Below are 15,713 nucleotides of genomic sequence, written 5' to 3' on the forward strand. Positions count from 1 at the left end.
ATTTATCTATTTTCAAGAGACAGAGAAAGACATAGTGCAAGTGGGGGAGGAGCAGAGAGAGAGGGAGACACAGAATCCCAGGCAGGCTCCCGGCTCGGAACAGTCAGCACAGAGCCCCATGCAGGGCTCAAACCCACTAACGTTGAGATCATGACCTGAGCTGAAGTTGGACACTTAACCAACTGAACCACCTAGGCGCCCCAAAACAAAAGCATTTCTAATGTAAAGATAAAGTTTTCCATTTCTGTCCTAAGGCAGTCAATAAATATGATATTCTATTCATTCACTGATACAATAGGTAGTTAAATTATCTATTTCTTTCAATTAAAATTTCAATTTTCAATTGATATTAAATGTGTTGATGTTTGTAACTATATATTTCTATATACTTAAAGAGTACATTGTGTATTATTCTGTAATGAATTATTTGTAAATCATTGATTTTTAAATCGTCAACCGTGAAGTGATGTCATCAAGATCACCATGGATGATGTCAGAACCTGTCCCAGATCTACTGAATCAAGACCTCTTGGATGGTATGCTGGTATCTGCATATTTAGCAAGTTCTCCACCTAATTTGTAGGCACAGTATAATTTCAGAGCCACTGACCTAAATATTTCTTAATTATTCAGTTGACACACTTTGCCTTTTTACCCCAAACATTTGCTCTTCCTACTCTTGCACAGTACATGTATTTTGCATGGCAATACTTCCAAATCCATCCTCCACTTTGATACTGGTTCCAGCCCTATTAAATGTATATGTGAATATGTATTCCTATTATTAAATAGCAATATATGTGGGGAGAATGACCCACAGAATTATGATTATTTGATTATTTCATTTATTCATTTTTATACTTTCATTTATTCAGCATTATATAAAATAAAATGCCTTTATTTTACTATTTTAATTCAAACTTTTATTAAAATAATTGTGGATTCACATGCAGTTGTAAAAAATAATATCTAAAATAAGGACACCATGAATCCTTTACCCAATGGTAAGATTTAAAACTACAGGGCAGGGGCGCCTGGGTGGCGCAGTCGGTTAAGCGTCCGACTTCAGCCAGGTCACGATCTCGCGGTCCGGGAGTTCGAGCCCCGCGTCAGGCTCTGGGCTGATGGCTCAGAGCCTGGAGCCTGTTTCTAATTCTGTGTCTCCCTCTCTCCCTGCCCCTCCCCCGTTCATGCTCTGTCTCTCTCTGTCCCAAAAATAAATAAACATTGAAAAAAAATTAAAAAAAAATAAAACTACAGGGCAATATTATAATCAAGATCTTGGCATTGATGCAATCCATAGATTTTACTTGCATTGACCCCAGATAACATGCACTCATGTATGTTTGTGTGTGCAGGGGTGAGGGGATGAGAGTGTATATTTAAATCTATACAACTTTATCACATGTATAGGTCTATGCATCCACGAATACAGTCAAGATATGGACCAATTCAATCACCACAAGAATCTCTCATTTTGCTTTTATATGAACACAACTTCCTCCCTTCATCCCTGCCCACTCTCTAAGCTCTGGAAAACACTGATCTGTTCTAAAATTCCAAATTATCATCATGCTATATAAATAGAATCATACAGTAAAATTGCCTTACGGGATTTGACCATTTTCCCTCAGCACAATTCTCTGTTGTGCATACTAACATTCATTCTTTTTTTTTTTTTTTATTTTTGAGTAGCATTCCATAGTGTTTAGGTGCCACTGCTTAACTATTCATCATTTGAAGCTGTTATGAATATTTACATATAGGTTTCTGTGTGAATGTGTGTATTTTTGGGGGGGTTGTGATATATATATATATATATATATATATACACATATATATACATATATGTATATACATCACATTATACACATATATCACATATATATATGTATGTGTGTGTATATATATATATGTATATATATATTCACATCTTCTTTATCCCATTCATCTATCAATGGACACTTGGGATGTTTCAATAATTTGGCTATTATCGATAATCAGCATGCATGTATCAGTATGCTTGTATCCCTTTGAACTAGTATTTTTGTATTCTTTGGGTAAATATCTAATAGTGCAATTGCTTTATCATAAAATAATTCTATTTTTAACTTTTTGAGGACCCTCAATACTGTTTTCCGGAATGGCTGCACCAGTTTGCATTCCCACCAACAGTACACAAGGGTTCCCTTTTCTCCAACTCCCATTTTTCCCTTTTCTCACCAATACCTGTTGTTTGTTGTGTTTTGAGTTTAGCCATTCTGACAAGTGTGAGGTGATATCTCATTGTCGATTTGATTTGAATTTCCCTAATGATAAGTAATGTTGAGTATCTCTTCATGTGTCTATTGGCCATCCATACCTTCTTTGGAAAAATGTCTATTCATGTCTTCTGCCCATTTTTAAATTGGATTATTCATTTTTTGTGTGCATGTGCTTTTACTTCTGTGCAATAAATGCAAAGGAGTTCAATATCTGGGTCATATGATAATTTAATGTTTAGCTTGTTAAGAAACTGCCAAATTATTTTCCAGAGTGGCTGTACCATTTTACAATATTGACAATGATGCATGAATGATCTAGTTTCTCTCCATCCTCACTAGCATTTGGTATTACCTGTTTTTCATTTTGGCCATTGTAGTGGGCATTTAATGATATTTCATCATAGTTTTAATCTGTATTAAAAACATCAGGAAAGTCATTTCCCTGATGACTAGAGATGTTGAACACTTTTTTTTTTTTTCAACGTTTATTTATTTTTGGGACAGAGAGAGACAGAGCATGAACGGGGGAGGGGCAGAGAGAGAGGGAGACACAGAATCGGAAGCAGGCTCCAGGCTCCGAGCCATCAGCCCAGAGCCCGACGCGGGGCTCGAACTCACGGACCGCGAGATCGTGACCTGGCCGAAGTCGGACGCTTAACCGACTGCGCCACCCAGGCGCCCCTGTTGAACACTTTTTCATGTGCTTTATTTATCATCTACTTCAGTGAAGTAGCTGTCCATATCTTTTGCCCATGTTGTAATTGGATTGTTTGGTTTTTACAGAGTTTTGAGAGTTCCTTACAGACTGTAGATAATATTCCTTTGTCATATACACAGTTTACAAATATTTTCTTAGTGGTTCTCTAAACTAATAATTAAGAGACAACATGCAATTATTGAATTTTAATTTAAAAATAAAATTAGTTAAGGGGGTGGAGGCGATGGGTTAAACAGGTGATAGGGATTGAGGAGTGCATTTGTTGTAATGAACACTGGGTGATGTATGGAAGTGTTGAATCACTATGTTGAATACTGGAAACTAATATAACGCTGTATGTTAACTAACTAGAATTAAAATAAAAACTTAAAAAAATAAATAAAATTAGTTAAGTTATAATGAAAAAAAGTGAAGATAGAGAAAGAAAGAGAAAGGATTAGAAAGATACAGAGTAGTGGAAATACAAAGATAAAATTTTCTTTTGCAGCTCGGTGACCTAGGATTTTGCCTCTAGAATCCAGAAATTAATACTTTTTTAAGCATCAAAGGAAGATGAAGTCAATATTATCTACATAAAATCGAAGAGAATTAGACAAGTTAGATACATTCTTTCTTCTGTTTCTTTCACACTGCTCATTATAACACTTAATGACAGTTAAGGATGCATTAAATGCCCAGAGTCAGAAATAACCAGAGAACTTTGAGTTGATCTACTATTCATGAATAATTCACAGAATTTGAAGGGAAATATTTTGTTTATTTTTAAAAAAATTTACATAAGTCAAAGAACTGGTCGAAAATTGAAAAATTTCATTCTCAATTACATTTTTCCATATTTCTAAACACTATTTCATTGGCAAATGGTCTCAAAATTTATATATAATTTATATATACATACATATATATGTCTATGTATTTTATTACCAAAGTGTTTTTATAATGCTCAGGATTCTTTTCTGAAAATATTATTAAATTTATAATTAATTTTCCAATCAGTGGCATTTCTAAAAAACAAGAAAGTTTAGTAAGTTTTTTGGTAGTTTAGAAAGTGCCTCAATATCTTCCTATTTATTTTTTTATATTGCACCTGTCACTATTTTGAAATGACTGTAGTGCAGCTAAGAAGCATATTAACATTTCATTTGTGAAATGTGTCTGTTTTAGAAAACAAAAAAAAAATATATTAAACATTTCATGAATGCACAAATCTTACTAAACAGAATAAGTAATTTTATTAGTTGATTAAAATAGCATATTAGTAAAGATGAAATGAATGAATTCTATTTAGGAAGTCAGTAGATTTATGGTAATTACAAGCAAGGGCTTTGTAGAGAGCAACACAAAATAAAATAGGTATGAATCCCAGCTTTGCTACTTTGAACAACCTTCTTAATCTCCCTATGTCTCAGTTTCTCATCTATAAAATGGTATAATCCATGTGCAATAAATGGAGAGACGATATTAATATAGGTAACAATATGGCTTTAAGAGGTAGGTAAAAAAAAGAGGAGTCAGAGGTATTAAACAGGGAGAATGTAAGCTGGAACTTGGGATTTGGTTTAGGTAAAGATGAAATAAAGTAGTCAGGAAGTCTTTTATAGCAAGTGGGAAATAAGCTGTATCCTAAAACAAATGGGTAAAACTTAGAAAGGAGAAGAATCAGTGAAGGTTTTTTAGACAGTGGAAGACCGAAAGTCCCAAAGAAAGACTGACCTTTAGGGCCAGGTGACGGAGGCCTCCTAGTGGCAGACAGTGGAGTTTGAACGCACTGGGTAATGATGGGGGTCAGGAGACAATACCCCAGAATAGGCACCGTGGTATATTGAATATTTTAAGCTGAATGATTTTGAGAAAATGGCAGAAGCAGGAAGGTCACACTGACTTTCCCTCTCACTGCCCTTCTTCGGTGAAAGAGGTCCTAAAACCCTCGCGTGAGATGCGCCCTTCCTTTATTTCAGCAAAGGAGCATCTTTATCTCTGAAGACAAAGGGATGCCAAGAAGAATCCAAATAAAACAGGCCATGATAATTTCTGCCAGCTCACTACACCTACTCATACTCTTTGCCCTATTATATTTCTCCAATGCTGTCTGCTCTTCATCAAACCTAGCATTAAAAGTACTCAGGCTTAACAGTTTCTTTAGGTTTTGATTTCCTTAGGAAGGCTCCCATGTTATGAAAAATTAGATTAAATAGCTCTTTTTGCTTTTTAACTATTAATATGTCTCTATCATTTTATTTTATTATTTTTTAATTTTTAACGTGTTATTACTTTGGGGGGTGGGGGGAGAGAGAGAGAGAGACAGAGTATGAGCAAGGGAGGGGCAGAGAGAGAGGGAGAAACAGAATCCAAAGTAGGCTCCAGGCTCTGAGCTGTCAGCACAGAGCCTGACACAGGGCTTGAACTCATGAACCGTATGATCATGACCTGAGTCGAAGTAGGACACTTAGCCGACTGAGCCACCCAAGCGCCCCAATATGTCTGTATCATTTTAATTTTCTGACCTCGCCAACGACTTTGAAGGGTTGAGAAAAACTTTTCTTCCCTAACAGTAATGAATAAGTCAGTCCCCTCTGAAGATTATTAAATGGGGTGATACCAAGATAAATGCAATGCTTTGGCAGTATTGCCAATAATGGGAAAGACGCCCATTTTAAAAAATTCATCAGAAAATCAGAAAACATATCCTTAAATTCCAGGTCAAGGTCAACAAAAACAAAAGCAAGAAACTCATCCTGTAGCAAAGGGAAAATTCCTGCTAGTACCTTACTGATCTTAAATATCCAAAAGCTGAGCATCAGTGAGCTCAAAAAGTTGACTGCTTGATTAAATGCATTTTTATCGCAATGTTTAGAACTTTATTTACTTGATAGGGTCTATGTATTTAATAAATAGCAAATGTAGTTTATAGGATGAGCCATATTTCCAGAAAATAGAGTTTTCTTGAAAGAAGAAAAGTTGGGGTCAGTTCAGACTCTACAAGGACATACCATACAGTATAAGAATTTTAACACAAAATGGAAAGGAAAATCCTCTGAAATATGTTTATCAGCAAATGACCTGATCAGCTATGATCCATCACTGGCAGATCATGGCTCTGTAAATCAGTACATCCCAGGAAGCAAGTTTAAATGGATTTGAGATTACTGACACTTTTTATTAAAGTTCCCTCATAACTCAGGAAAAGAAAATATAATGCCCAGAATGTTGCACCTTTTAAAGCTTCATAGGTTATCTTATTTAAAACAGAAAACTTTCTTATTTTAAGATCCTTTATAAACAGCTTAAGCCACTAAGGTTTAAAAGCAGAGCTGACAATTTTTAGACTTTTTTGCGGGTTGCATGCCATTTTTAGAGCACTGAATGCTTCCTATCAGGGACTTGATCAGTCTAAGGCAGCTCACTTAGCCTCCTCGGCTTTCAGACAGAATGATAAAACATGCCATCTGAAGACAAGAGGGAGTCAATGAGATTAGCAGCCCCAAGCACACTAAAAATATTTAGGGGGTTCTTTAACATTGAGGAAGTAGACATTTGTTTTCACAGAGTCATCATCTTGGAAGCCTTTATCTTTAGGCAAAGCACTTTGAAAATGATCCCTGCTTTGGGAGAAATATCCTGCTGGAGTCAGATTTCATAACTTGGAAAACTTGGTTGACCTCAGTTCTTTGAATGACCTTAAATGTGAATCTTGAATACATCATTTTCAGTTGTACTAATTAGTTTTACATACTTGAGTAGTATATGCAAATGTATGTAAATCAATGTGGGGTTTTTGCTTTTTGTTTTTGTTTTTAATATAAAGCCATAAAATATGCGTGCCCTAGATTCCTTGAGAGGGCTACCATTTCAAAATTCTTTACTATAGAGGCTTTGCTTTAGTCTTCTAATACTAGTGGGAAAGAATCTCCTTTGATACCTTAAGTCACCCTATAACAATAATTCTAAACTCTCCAACTATTCATAGTAGGCATGTTTCAGTTTTTGTTTTCTCAATTTTAGAATAGAATCTGATACTCTGCTTTTATTAACTGACTGATATTTTCTCTTGCTAGATTTCCAGCAGACAGGATAAATATATCAGAAAGTTCAACTAAGATCATGACATGTAAAGACACTAATATTTCCTTATTATTAGGGATGTCAAGGGTTCTTTTTATCTCTTTGCATAGAGTGAATCAAACTTTATTTGTATTACAGTCTATTAAACAAAATCTCTTCAAGTAATTAGGATAAAATAAGTTCAATAAAAATGTGAAAGGAAGTACTTCACTAGGCTAATCCTGAGTTAAGCCTAATATTTGAAAAAGAGTGGTTTATGTAATGGGAAAACTTATTTTTAACAAATGTTTCCCATTTGTATACGGCACACCAAGCACAGTGTAAATTTTTTAGCTTATCATTCTTATTCAGAACTCACAGTAGTCCCTTGAATCTTGATTGTAATTGGGAATTAGTTTATCCTGCTTTATCTATAACTGTAGACATTTGTAACGTTCTGATTACAGCAGAAGAATGCGTAAAACAGGCACACACACAAGTGGAGAATGACCTATGGGAATATACTGTGTAGTTTCGATGTGAAAACACATAAACTAAAAATAACATACAGAATAGATTTGATAATGACAGTAAATCTCATTCACTGGGAATAAAGGAGCTACATGTAACTAATAGCAATCTCTTCTGGTCTTATCTGAAAACTTTTATCTTTTTCTGTTATTTCCTTTTTGGCATTTGAGTGGATATTTTTTAGTATCAGGGTTTATACACCAACTGCAATGAATTTTGATTTTCTCTTTCTACAATTAATAATATTTTTCATATTGTTACGTCTCCACCATCTGTATTTGGATACTTGTATCATATTTTCTGAAATCAATTTCCATAATACGTGATTAAAATATCTGTCTCAACCACTATTCTTAACAGTGCAGTGTCGTCTTTATTTATTTATGTTTTTGCACTTCATTAAGAAAAGTTACATAATACTTAGAAATAAGCAAAAAGAGTATGTGACATATACTTTTAGTGTTATACTGGTCTATTATTTTATAAGCACACCTAAGAATTGTTTAACTCTCCTAGTAAATGTACTTGTGTTTGGTTTTGCTCTTTAACTGGAGTTACATGTTATTTGTAGATTTCTATCCACTAGAAAATATAATTCTGAAAGTTGCAGTTTTAATTAATGCCTTGTAGGATATTATTCAGTTTTGTATACACTTTAATAACTTTATTTTAACATCCACATTTAAAAAATATATTTTCTGGGGCGACTGGATGACTCAGTCAGTTAAGCGTTCAACTTAGGTTCAGGTCATAATGTCACTGTTGGTGGGTTTGAGCCCCATGTCAGGCTCTGCGCTGACAGCTCAGAGCCTGGAGCCTGCTTTAGATTCTGTGTCTCCCTCTCTCTTTGCCCCTCCCCTGCTTGCACTCTGTCTCTCAAAAATAAATAAACATTAAAAATATATCTTTAATATATGTTTAATGTATATATTTAATATACTTAATATATATGTTTTATATATTTTCTGCCCGCTATATAAACTTGAATCCTTTGTCATATTACTTCTTTTCATTAATTAATAGTTGAAAAAATAGCTGATATATCCATTTTGTATTTGTATGAGTATCTTGTTTTTAATTGTTGACACTATACTTTCACAATTCAGTATTCTATTTCCTTCTATGCTGTGAATGCTTCTTTCATATAAGAATGAATTCTCCTTTTTTTTAAAATGAAATATTCTAGATAAACCTAAATCTAAATAAAGCCTAATCCTTTCCCTCTGACTCTTCTCCAAACCCACCTTATGCTGCTATACTAGATCACTTCCCAAATGTAACTACAGTTACTAGTTTGGTGTTTATCCACTGTAACATTTTTCATGAATTTATGTGCCTATGTTAACTTAAATAGTGGTAAACTATGTGAAACAGTCTGCTCTATAGTCCACAAAGACCTTTCCAAGTACTACTCATTCTTAAGTGCTGCTTATGTTCTATGATAAGAAAATGCCATAACTTGTGTAAGCATTCATCTATTAAGAGACATTTAGATTGCTTCCAATTTTTCATTATAAACAATGCTAGAACGATCTTTTGTTTTGTAAATATTTCCCTGTCTTCATATTTATGAACATATACCTAGGGTAAATTTCAAGAACTGGAATTGCCCAATCATGCAGATAAATAAGAAGATATATATTCTAATTGCCTTCCCAAGATGCTCTTTATTTTTCTAGTCACGTAAACAGTTAACGTCCTCGGTAAATATTGAGAACAAATATAATGTTTTGGCATTTTTCAAGGGTTAAATTCTAAAGTCATCAAGGAAGAAGAAAATAGTGTGCAGAGGAAAATTTACCTCCAAAAATATATTGGTTTTGTATGTACAACACCACAGAAATTTTTATCAGTGTCTCCCAGTTCTTTTTAATATATTGTGTTAACTATTGTTTACCTGTATCTCATTTAGTTCTTAATGAGAAATTAAGGACAGTACACATTTTTCTGTCTTTTTTTTCTTCCAATAACTCTGCCAGAAGCATTGTATCTCTTGCCTGAGATACAGGCTAAATGAACTATGGGATGGGTGCTAAATTTTCTAGTCTTTTATTTTATATAAACAATTTTGAAAACAAAATTGTGGAGCTTTTATAAGTTAAATTATGTTTTATGATCCAGTGTAGATTGGGAGTTTTGAAATGTAAAGTAGGTCACATTTTTCCCAATCTTTTTACCATGGCATTAACATCTTACTACAATTTAGTTTCCCCAGAAACATAATAGCATGAGACACACAGAACATACCCGGTAACTGTCAAATGAATAGATTGTTGTTAATGGAAAAGAATCAACAAATGGTTGGTCTAGTAATGTTCTATTGATGCTTTTAAAAAGTGTGAACTTTCTATTTGTCTTTAAATAACACATACCCACTTACTAGTGTAGACAAGTCAATTGTTTTATTGAAATATTTGATATGTTGTTTCTTTTTTATTCTATTTGATCTATTGATTTCTGAGAAAGATGCAGTAAAATATCTTGCTAAAGATTCAAATGTTTTCATGTTAGTTGTCACTTTTTAATTTTAAAGTAATTTTGAAGATTTTAGGGGTATGAATATTAGTGACTATTTCATTGTCTTAGTATGTTATTATTTCTATCAATATAAATTATATATCTTTTACAGATTTAGGCCATTTTTCCCTGAATTTGGTTGTGGATTCTTTTGTTTTGTTCTGTTTTTATTTAATCTGAGAAATGTTGGTTTTGAACCACTAGCAATTGTAATGAGTACTGATAATGTATCTTTATCCCAACTGATACCTACCTTGTGTTTTCTATGTGCCATAACTTATTGTTATTGGCTTAGCTTCCCTTCTGTCTTTTGTTGAGTGTTAAGTGTTCTTTAAGTTGATTTTTCATCCTTGTAGTCTGAATGGTATACTTTAGTCATCTAATCTTTTATTATATATCACTAAATACATAATAGAATTACTTAAACTTGTATTTTTCAAACATCAAATATCAATGAGTATCTATAACTGTCTCTTATCAAGACATATTTTGTGGGATGTTTTTACTTAGTTTGGCTTTTTCCCCTATCCAACCCACAAACCACTGTGGATATTATCTGGGGATTTCATTTTATATCATTAGAAATTTTATTTATAGTCAACACTGATTTACCTCATATCTCTAGGCCCCAATTTTCTTATGACATTTTGCCAGTACTACTGTGCCCACAGCTTAGTATATAAACTCACTGGGCTAAATCACAGGCATTAAATTGTTATCTTCTCTCCTGGTTTTTATGAACATATTTCTTTAAAGATTTTTAGAGTTACCTTGGATTTGATGAGTTCTCATCTTTTCAAACCTTAAAAAAATGTGGCTTAAGTGACAAGGTAAAGCATTTACTCTAAAAAGGAATGGTCAGAAATGTAGAACAGAACACTACTAAATCACAAATTCAACAGTCGAGCATTACGATATCAATATAAGACAGTTCTGAAATGTATTTCAAGTCTAATTGCTACGAAAACTCTTCTCCCAAAACACGTCTCAACTTTTCTACACGAATGGATTTTGTTTTTGTTTTTGTTTTGCATTTCCCTAACTCTATCATTAAGTGCTCCATCAGCAAAACAGGAATCTGCTTAAGTATTCCAAACAGAAAGAGAAGTAGGATATAAAATTGTTGGAAAGAGAAGAAAGATCAAATGGCGTTACTCAGATCAGGAGCTGTAGGAAGGTATGAGAGCTACTGCCTATATCTGGATTCCTCTGTGGCTCCCATATGAGGTGTCCACACTTAGGAGCTATAGGAGCCCGGTGTGTCTGCTCTTGTTGCTGAGTACAAACTGGGCTTGCCTACTGCAGTCACTGGTGCTATGTGGAGACAAAAGTACCTTCTGCCTTCCAACTGCATGTGATGGTCTCCCATTGCTAGAATTCAAACCAGAACTTTGGTGGCAAAGAGATTTGAGAAATTCAGTTTCCCACATTCTGAAATACAGGATAAGTGTAGAAAACATCGGAAATGATGCAAAGACACCAAAAAGAAAATTTAGCTCATCCAAAAGAGAGAATAGCTTTTTTCTTATCTCTTCCAGTTCATACTTTATTTCTTCTTTATATTTATATTGAAGGCCATTTCTTCCATGAAGTTGAATCTCATGTCCCTAATATAACGTAAACTCCATGTTCTTTAAAATCCCTCTGGTACCATATGCATCTCTTACTGTATTTGACGTATTCTTTGTATTACAATAGTTTGTGTAACTCCTGTCTCTTTTCACCAGTCTTTAATTTTCTGGAGGGAGACAACTAGTATAAGCCATAAACATTAGCGATTAAAGAGCTCTTTTTCAATATTAGATAGGAAATCAACATTCAAATGTTAGCATCTGCAGAACTTGTCTTTGTCCTTTATTGTGATATTGACCTGGTTTGTAGTATAAATCCCTCTTAATCAGCAAGGATCCAGGTGGTTTGGTATAGAAAACCTTATCCTAGATCTAGTATGTGAATTAAAATTAAGATAAGTATGAATTCAAACTCTCTTTGTTTTCTCCTGTTCTGAAATAGGTTTACATGAACTCATTGATGAATGCTCAGCTGGAGGAAAATGATTTTGTTATTCTCTCTGTTTCAAAACACAACCAAGTTGCTCTATTGACTAGACAACAACAAGTGAAATAGATCTACTAGGCTTCTGCTTCTCAGATCACAACATTTTGCCATCATGTCTATTATTGATAAAATCTGTAAATGAACAACAAATCAGGAGTCTTGGTTCAAATGAAAAGAATTTAGTAGCACGCCTTTTTTTTTTTTTTTTTGAGTAGTTCATGAAGGGAAGTGTTACATAAGAAGAATATAATGCTGTAAGTTTTGAGGTCAGAGAAATGAATTACCAAATATCAAACTTAGCAGTTAACTATAGCTCTGTAAGTCATCTTTTCTATCTAAAATAAGAAAATAACAAATTGGGAATTAAATGAAATAATATACATGATGGCATTTGGCAAATTGTCCACAACTCTTTAGTTATTCATTCCCCTTCCTCTGCTAGTCACAGACAAAAGCATTTTACCATCATTAACTCATTTAGTTTTTATAACAATCCTATCGCATAAGCTTTGTTAAGATTTGTATTTTTTGGGTAAAGACACAAAAGTCTGGAAACACAACCTTCCCAAACTGCCACAGGGCATTGGCAATAGAGCCATGGTACAATCACCACTCTCTGGCACAGATATGTTTAATCATTATCCCATACATCTGAGTAAAAGTGCTTTATCTGATAGAGGCATGGAGAATAAACAGTAAATTAATGGAAACGTGTTAAAATGGAGAGTCATTAAAAAAATTCACATTCTTTTTTTTTTTTTTAATTTTTTTTTCAACGTTTTTATTTATTTTTGGGACAGAGAGAGACAGAGCATGAACGGGGGAGGGGCAGAGAGAGAGGGAGACACAGAATCGGAAACAGGCTCCAGGCTCTGAGCCATCAGCCCAGAGCCCGACGCGGGGCCCGAACTCACGGACCGCGAGATCGTGACCTGGCTGAAGTCGGACGCTTAACCGACTGCGCCACCCAGGCGCCCAAAAATTCACATTCTTAAACCTGAAATGTAAACATGTACACTATGTCAACTTTTTAGAGTTATGAATTATTTCTTGCCCAAAACACAAAGATACTATTCATCTACAATTTTTAGTTTTGATTTCTTTCATTTGGAGCAAGGAATTACACAACTGGAGATTTATCTGAGTGTAGAATCTCCTTTTGGTGCTGTCCAATAGGACTTTCTGTGACAATGGAAACGTTCCATATTTGTGCTGTTCAATTTGGTAACCACAAGCTGCGTGTGGCTATTGAACACATAGCAACCGAGGAACAAAAATTTTAATACTATTTCATCCTAATTAATTTGAATATGAGGTGGCTACTGTATCGATTTAGATGTTTCCAACTTACCCCCCTTCCCCATCAAATAGTCTATGATTTCATGGTTCACATCTAAATTAAATAGCATTTGGGACAGTTGTGTGAATTGCTGGGCTATTACAAAACACTCAAGGTTTTAATGGGCAAAAATACCAAACACTTCATACTTTTGTTTCCCTTTAAGTTCATGCCATAGTTAATGTGTTTACCTAATTTGAATAGTAAGTTCAAATGTTATAAACAGTTCTGACTCCCAGAAAACATTCAACTCAACTGATAGAGCACAGTTGCACAGATGTACTAGAGGCAGTGAAATGGCTGCAGATATTCAGTGTGCCATGAGCACCTGGAGGTATGCTTTACAGAGGGAAAGGAATGTGCCTGATCTTGGGGGACAAGATCGCACGAAGGCCAGGCACATGAGTGTTACTGTCAATCACGCACCCTCAGCAAACGTCAATTAAATAACATGGATGAGGTAGTGTAAAATAAAATACTATGGTAATATAAAAGCCACTTAGACATTAAAAAAACAACAACAACATGCAAATTCACATATGACAACGTTAATAAAAAGGAGCAAAATAAAGTCAAAATGTTATGAAAAAGAAAAATAATAATCCTTTTAAAATACCTGTTCTCTGAGTCATAGATACCTCCCTTGAAAAACATATGACATGAGACATTCTCACTCTAAGTGAAGACACACTGATATGAAAGAGAAAAATTCTACTGATGTGCTTCATGAGAAATTCCCAGAGGCTGCCTGCTGGGTTGCAGGGAGGAAATGGCTAGCTCTAAATGAATCCCAGGTAGTCTTTCCCCTCCATCTTGAAAATGCTCTCCCTCAGTTACCACACCTGCAGAAACAGGTGTAGCTAGGTTATAAAAGGCAGCTTGATTGGTTACGTGCCAGATCAAAGTACAGTGTATATTTGAAAATAGAAAAATGTCTGGAAAATAGGAGCCTTAAATGAATGTGGCCCTGGGGGCAGAAACAACAGATGTACTGACAATTTATGAATATTTTACTGTAAATGCTCTCTTGTTCTTCTATTAAATAAGGAATTACGTAGTGCCAGACACCACATCACAATGCCTGATGCTTTCTTAGAGTAACTTTGAAAAAATGGAATTATTTGAAAAATAAGATTCAAGAATATATGCATTTGACTCCCATTTGTTTCAATAGGTAACGCTGATGTGTCCACACACAGGGATGCATGCACATCTACAGCACAGGTATGTGTATATATATATTTTTTTTTTAATTTTTTTTAAATTTATTTTTGAAAGACACACAGAGTGCAAGTGGGGAGGGGTAGAGAGAGAGGGAAACACAGAATCCGAAGCAGGCTCCTGGCTCTGAGCTGACAGCACAGAGCGAGCCCGATGTGGGCCTCGAACTCATGAGCCGCGAGCTCATGACCTGAGCCAAAGTCAGATGCTCAACTGACTGAGCCACCCAGGTGCCCCTACAGCACAGGTATATTTAAACAGGAAATAATCAACAGAAACTCACATGGCATGCACACCCTTCTCCCAATACAGAATGGGGAACCTCTTCTTGGTGATCCATTGCTTCTATTTTTTTACCACTTAATACATTTGATGAAGAGTAAGTTCTACAGCTCTTGAGAGAGGTCGCTAACATTTGCTTCAGGCACAGCACAGACGGGTTGTCTTTCATCTTGTCCAAATAGCTGCACTAATTAGGTTGAGCTTTATATCTAGAACTGCATATAGATAGGCCCTATCAGGAGAAAGTCCCAAAGCACTTCCATATCTAATAGTGGGGTCGATTTATTCTTGTCTTCTCTAGGCATACAAATCAAACCTGAATATGAAATCTATATAACTCACGAGTGTTATTTTATTGAATTAAAAGTGGCTATAAAGCGTTCAGATTTGTCTAACACAGGTGTGTGCTGGGCTGACTCCAAAGAATGGAAGGTCAAAAACATAGTCTTTCTAGAACACTTATGCCATAGATCATAGTGGATTTGAAGGAAATATCATGGGCCATTAAGTTCTTAAAATTAGCAGGCTCACCAAAACATTCTAAATGACTATGAGGGGCCCTTTTGATATTACATGAGCTTCCATAATTAGAATGCGATTTAAACAGAAGACTAATACATTTAGTAAAAAGCCTCCAGAGCCACAAAATATTTTCATGAAATGCTAGTTTATTTGTGCCTTTCTTGAAGGAGAGCAAAGATGGAAATATTGAGAAGTAAGGAACCAATTCCCCAAGGCTGAT

This window comes from Lynx canadensis, chromosome C1 (assembly GCF_007474595.2).
Source record: "Lynx canadensis isolate LIC74 chromosome C1, mLynCan4.pri.v2, whole genome shotgun sequence".
Classification (NCBI taxonomy): domain Eukaryota; kingdom Metazoa; phylum Chordata; class Mammalia; order Carnivora; family Felidae; genus Lynx; species Lynx canadensis.